This window comes from Bubalus bubalis, chromosome 5 (assembly GCF_019923935.1).
Source record: "Bubalus bubalis isolate 160015118507 breed Murrah chromosome 5, NDDB_SH_1, whole genome shotgun sequence".
Classification (NCBI taxonomy): domain Eukaryota; kingdom Metazoa; phylum Chordata; class Mammalia; order Artiodactyla; family Bovidae; genus Bubalus; species Bubalus bubalis.
This window is the reverse complement of record NC_059161.1, coordinates 106,159,802-106,166,596: the sequence shown is the minus strand read 5'-3', so window position 1 is coordinate 106,166,596 and position 6,795 is coordinate 106,159,802.

Genomic DNA, 6,795 nt, shown 5'->3' with positions numbered 1-6,795 from the left:
AATATTGTTGACTTCTGGATTAATAGGAGTTTTGGGAGACACTCTAGTCCAACGCTCTGCTTTGCAGATGGGGAGACCGAGACGCCGCGCGGCAGCGCTGCCCTTGGTTGCGCCTGGATTGTTTGCGCCCGCGTTGTCTTGCTTGGCTGTACTTGGCTTTCTGCTGCCGCTAAGTCACTTCAGTTGTGTCCGACTCTGTGTGACCCCATAGACGGCAGCCCACCAGGCTCCCCCGTCCCTGGGATTCTCCAGGCAAGAACACTGGAGTGGGTTGCCATTTCCTTCTCCAATGCATGAAAGTGAAAAGTGAAAAGGAGCTCGCTCAGTCGTGTCTGACTCTTGGTGACCCCATGGACTGCAGCCTACCAGGCTCCTCCGTGCATGGGATTTCCCAGGCAAGAGTACTGGAGTGGGGTGCCATTGCCTTCGAACCGACTCGGCTTTCTAGCGCTTCCCTTTTCTGGGGACCTGTGCCGGAGTTGCGGGACCGCACGTATTGCCCAATAGCGCCCAGATCAAGAGGCCCATCTATCGACAGTTTGGTTTGAGCTCTTCCTCGTCTTTTGTAATCTCACATCTTTTAAGCTCCAGCAAAGCCCGGGGCCGCGATCCCCTTTCCTGTCTCGTATTCATGTGTGTCAATGACTTGCAGCGCCAGATAGTTTTATATTCCCGGTCGCGATATAAGGGCGGGGATACTCTGGTACTGAGGCCAAGGTCGCCGTGCTGTAGCTGCAGGCTGTAGGACCGGGGGAGTCCCGATGGCGAACGGTGGCTCTTTCTCTTCACGGAACGCAACCGCAGGGCGCGCTGAGTGGCTGCCCCAAACAGTTAGCACCGCGCTGGCTGGGTCCTTGCTCTCCGCTACCCGGCTTCAGGCAAGTGTCGCTCAAGACCGCGCCGGCACCTGAAAACCGGCTTTGGGATCAGTGCTGTGCAGAAACCAGCGGTCACCTAGAGCCCTCAGATTTAAAATAAAGTGCGGTCACTGGGCAGGGCCCCACCCTAGACTGCACAGAGCAACTGTTTCTTACTGAGCTCCGTGCACCTTTTCTGGAACAAGGTGTGTTTTTAGATACATCAACAAAAGGTGGGCAGTTGGCCGCTTCTGAGTTAGCCTTTGCTTCACAGATTGTTCCCCTTTCCTCACCAGGGTTTATAGCACTGCGTGGTGTCCCCCTCTGCCCAACCTACCTTAATTTTTTATTAATGCAAGCTGGAAACCCTCTTTAAAGCGACAGTCTGATGCCACTGTGTTCAGAACCGGTGACTGCCGTGCTCACGTCTGTGACTACAGGGGCATTCCTTCTCCCAGGTGTCTGAGTGCCACAAATAATGCTCAGAGCAGCCACCTCTCACTAGGCTGCACAGATGGCATCGCATTCAGTACTCAGCGTAGTTGTTAACTGTGGGTTACCATCTGGAAAGTGAAATAGAGCTCTTTTTTTAAAAAAAATTAATTTTTAAATTGAAGTTTAGTTGATTTACAATGCTGTGTTAATTTCTGCTCTACAGCAAAGTGACTCAGTTATACACATATATACATTCTTCCTTATATTCTTTTCCGTTATGGTTTATCCCAGGATATTGAATATAGTTCTCTATGCTATCCAGTAGGACTTGTTGCTTATCCATTCTATATGTAATAGTTTGCCTCTATCAACCCCAAAGTAGAGCATTTTAAACTAACAAACCCCAGTCTTAAAGTAAGTGGCTGGTCTGGGATTTGAAGCCTAGTCTCTTTAACTTTTAGGGGCTTTCCACTGAAAGCCATGTTCTCCACTGTGCTTGGGTTGGTCCTTACTTGCTTCACAGGATAGTTGTGCCTCATTTTATAGAGAAGAAAACTGAGGCACCAAAAGGTTTAAGTGATGGGCAATTTAGCTGTAGAGTCAGGATTATAATCCAGATCTACCTGCCCCCACTTCATATATCCCATTCCACTGGCTCAGAAAGCTCCTAAGAAAGCAATGTTGGTGACACCTTAGACCACTCTTGTAACCATATAACCCTTCCTCTAACATAACAAAATATAGAAAAAATGGGATCTGTAATCCTTGTTTGAATGACAGTTGTTTTACTGAAGCATGCCAAATATAATCCAGCTTACTGACTAGGATGGAAAGTGAGAAAAGTGAAAGTCACTTAGTTGTGTCCAACTCTTTGAGAGCCCACTGATTATACAGTCCATGGAATTCTCCAGGCCAGAATTCTGGAGTGGGTAGCCTTTCCCTTCTCCAGGGGATCTTCCCAATCCAGGGATCAAACCCAGGCCTCCTGCATTGCAGGCAGATTCTTTACCAGCTGAGCCACAAGGGAAGCCCAAGAATACTGGAGTGGGTAGCCTATCCCTTCTCCAGGGGATCTTCCCGACCCAGGAATTAAACCTGGGTCTCCTGTGTTGCAGGAGGATTCTGTATCAACTGAGCCATCAGGGAAGCCCGACTAGGATGGAAAGTGACCCTATTAAGAGGGAAATGATGTAATTTTAAAGTTTTAACAACTCTTTCATGGGTTGAAAGGAAATGAAAAAAGAAACCAAGCTGAAACAATTCTACTCAACACTGTATCATGTGTCTGACTTGAAATTCAGCCTGAATGGAAAGGAAAGATACAAGACTATTGAAAACTGATATTTACAGCACAGCCATGAAGAAAGGTTGAAGGGACAGGTTTGACATCTGTTTTTCTTGTGTTACCGTCAGTTGTGCTTTCCAGTTATGTAGTCCAAGGGGCTATTTGTGCATTTGTTTCTGGTCTTTTGTTTACCATGTTGTGTAATCTGTGTCTCGCTGAACGAGGCCTGTCTTTCAATTTGCTGCTGCCACCATTATGCTAGCATAACTGGGAGGGTGAGATGTTATGTAACACATTCAGCATTAAACAATGTAAAAAAGAGATCCACAGTAAGGGGGAAAGATGGGGGCCACCTGAGGTGTCTAGATTCAAAAGTAACATTGGGGATTTGGAATCATAGCCCTTTTTATTATCACCAGAGCCTCACACCAAGTGTAAAAAGAACAAGTTCTTCCCTGTTGACTGGGGCAGGCTAAGGGGCTAAGAAAAAGGTTGCTCTAGCTAGTGGGCTCCTAGGACTTCCCCCTTGCTCTCTTACTGCCTCCATTCCCATGTGCTTCTATCACCAGCTCTACTTCCTGACCCAGGGAGGGGCAGTTCGGGCTTATGCTTTTCTGCAGCACACGTTGACACAGGCTCTGCAAAACAGCTGTCTACAGCTTTCAATTTCAAATCCCCATGTGCTGGGTTAGACTGCAGCTGCTCCCAAGCAAATCTCAGCCCTCCCTGGGCTTGTTAACTAGTTGGTTACTCTTCCTGAAAATAAAGGGTGCTGCGTCCACTTTGGGCAGAGTTTAAGGAGCGTTGATTTAGCAAGGGATGCAGGAGGGTGGGAGAGCTTGGAGCTGACTTATGCTGACCACAGGGTGGAGCCAGAATTGGTCAGAGCCTGTGGGGCTGTGCGTGAGGTTGGTTCCAACTCTCCTGTGACTTCCTGCGTGGAACTCCACTCAACTTTGAGCCCTGGAAGGATATGTGCAGTTCTAGATTCAGCTGCTGCAGCAACAGTTGTTGCTGCCAATTATTGAGCAATTATTGCACCTAAATTTTTACAATGCTTTAAGAATAACAACACAAAATACCAAGGACCATTTTTATAAACTGGAGTCCGAGTTCTGTCCTCATTGCCTTACTGCATCGGGTGTATGCGTGTGTGATAAGTCTCTTCAGTCCTGTCCGACTCTGTGTGACCCTATGAACTGTAGCCCGCCGGGTTCCTCTGTCCATGAGATTCTCCAGGCAAGGATACTGGGGTAGGTTGCCATTTTCTTCTCCAAGGGATCTTCCCCACCTAGGGATTGAGCCCATGTCTCCTGCATTAGCAGGCGGATTCTCTACCGCTGAACCACTGGGGAAGCCCCCTTACTGTATCATCTGATCTTAAAATAGTCGTAAAGCTGAGGGTCTTTATGTTTAGCACTTATCCTGGATTGAAAGAGCCCATTTTCCAGGTTCCAGACTACTGGAAATATATGCTGATTCCTGGGAGTGGGGACAGGAATTATTACATGAAAAAGTCCTAGTCAATGGAAGAATCCCATAACCTCCCTGATGAGCGATGGCTACCCTTCGCTTGAGGTCTAGTAGGGAAGGGTAGCTGTCCTGGCCCCTTTTAGGTAGGTTCCTCATGCTCCATCCTGACCATAACCCTGTGTGTGTGTCTCTGTTACACATACCCCACCCACACCACTGTGAGCTCCTCAATGGCAGGGAAAGGGGCTTCCTTATATCTCTGTCCCCCCAGTGCCCAGCTAGATGCCTGGCCCAGAGCAGAGACTTGATAAGTGTTGGTTGATTGAATAAGCGCCATCTCACCAAGCCCAGAATATACCTTGTCTTAATCTCGATCTTCAGGGCCAAGTTCAATGCCTGGCACTTAACGTGGTGCTCAATAATGTTAGAAAAAAATGAACTCATAATTACCATCCTTTAATTATCATTATTATTTTTTTACTTTAGCTAAATGCTATTTCCACCTCCCCTCCCCTCACCATGACTTCTGTTTTATCTGTTCATTCACTAAAACATAGTATCCTGAATGCCTATTATGGCCCCAAGCCCTGACATAGGTACTTGGTGTATACATGTGAGTGAAAGAGGCAAAATCCTTGCCCTACTGGAATTTACAGTCAAGTAGTAAAACAGTGTTTGGCACAAAGTGTTAACTGCTCTTATTATTACTTCTATCATCTTATTTTTTTTTTCCTGTAAATGTGAGACTTCTCAGTTTACCAAATGTCTCTTTTTCTGTGTCCTACCTCAATAGTACTTCTTCTTTTTTTTTTTTTGTTTAAGTTTTCTGTAGGTACTTTTCTTCCTTAGGAACTCAAGTTCTGATTTTTCTTTCTTTCAGCTCACATGTATAGGTCTCTTGCTCTGAGCCTAGGGGCCATGCTGGGCACCTGCTGTAGGACCCAGTGCCTGACCTCGGATCACAGCAACAAAACCACCCTTTCGCTTACTCACCACCGTCCTTTCTCTTTCTCTCTCTGCCTTTTCCAGGGACACAGACTTCATCTGGACGGGTTGTCTGCTTTGCTGAGGCTTTCAGTCTGCTGCTCCAGAGTTCCTGGAGGCAACCCGATTTCTCCTGCGATGGTCACTGAAGTCAAATTTAAGTGGGTTAGTTAAACCTTGGCTTGCTCTTGTTTGCCAAGTGTTGGAGATGGGAGCCAGGAAGACAAGCCAAGTTGGGCTGGAGGCATCTCCTGCACTGGGTTACAGGCAGTCACCAAGCCCTCTAACAACCCACTTCTTCCCCTTATACATTTCCTCTGACTCACTGGCACTTGTGAATTCCCCTCAAGTCATGCTTTTTAGGCTCTGACTTGACCTAATATACCCTGGTACCCCAACATTTTATGGTTTAATGGCTCACTACACTGCTTCATCATATAGTACAGAGATTGGATAGGACGTACATAATTAATTTTGTTGACAAAATACTTAGTGCATAGCTGTCCTCTCAGCTTTAATTGCAAATGCTCAATAAAAGTGCACAGTATTTTTCAGTATGGAAATTGGCTGGAGTAATTGCATATGAATGTGCCCACAAAACGAGTGGTTCTACATATGTGTTTATAAATAGAGCTAAGCTTTAAAGTTTAACTCTTTCAATAAATAATAGAGCTAAGCTTTGTTTCAAATTCAGTCTTTGGAATAAAAATGTACAGTTGTTTTAAAAGTTAATTTGAATAATATGAAATGACATTGCTTTTTATGAAAAAAGGGAAAGGTATTTGGTAATCAGAGTTTTAGATGCTGGTTATCTTGGTATCATTGTGATATGTGTATGTATGTGTGTGCGTGTGTGTGTACTAGTCATGTCCAACCTTTCATGACCCTGTGGACTGTAGCCTGCAAGGCTCCTCTCTCCATGGAATTTTCCAGGCAAGAATACTGGAGTGGGTTGCCATTTCCTTCTCCAGGGGGATCTTCCTGACCCAGGGATCGAACCTGCATCTCGTGTGTCTCTTGCATCGGCAGGCAGGCTCTGTACCAGCTGAGCCACCATCCTTGCGATAATTATGTCTTATCTGTAACATACCATCCATGGCCGCTTCCTAGTGAAATTCAGGGTTTGGAGAATGGAGAGGCATCTTCTAATCAGTCATCTTCCTTGAGAGAGGATACAATGTGGATACAAGTTAGGACTTTGGAGTGAAATAAACTGTATAACTTTAAGCAAACTATTTAACCTCTCTGATACTCACTTTTCTCTCCTCACTAAAATGGGGATCAAAATGCCCACCTTGAAGGATTAGGTGAGGATTAGGTGAGGCGATGACTGTTATTGAGTACTTACTTAAAGTGCTTAGCACAATGTTTAGCATGTTACAGTAAGATCTCAATATGAGTTATTATTGTTGTTCAGTCGCTGAGTTGTATCCAACTGTTTGCGACCCCATGAACTGCACCACACCAAGCTTTCCTGTCCTTCACTATCTCCCAGAGTTTGCTCAAACTCATATCCATCAAGTCGGTGATGCCATCCGACCATCTCATCCTCTGTTACCCCCTTCTCCTGCCCTCAGTCTTTCCCAGCATCAGGGTCTTTTCCAAGGAGTTGACTCTTCGTGTCGGGTGGCCAAAGTGTTGGAGCTTCAGCTTCAGCATCAGTCCTTCTAGTGATTATTCAGGGTTGATTTCCTTTAGGATTGACTGTTTTGATCTCCTTGCAGTCCAAGGGATTCTCAAGAGTCTTCTCCAGCAACACAG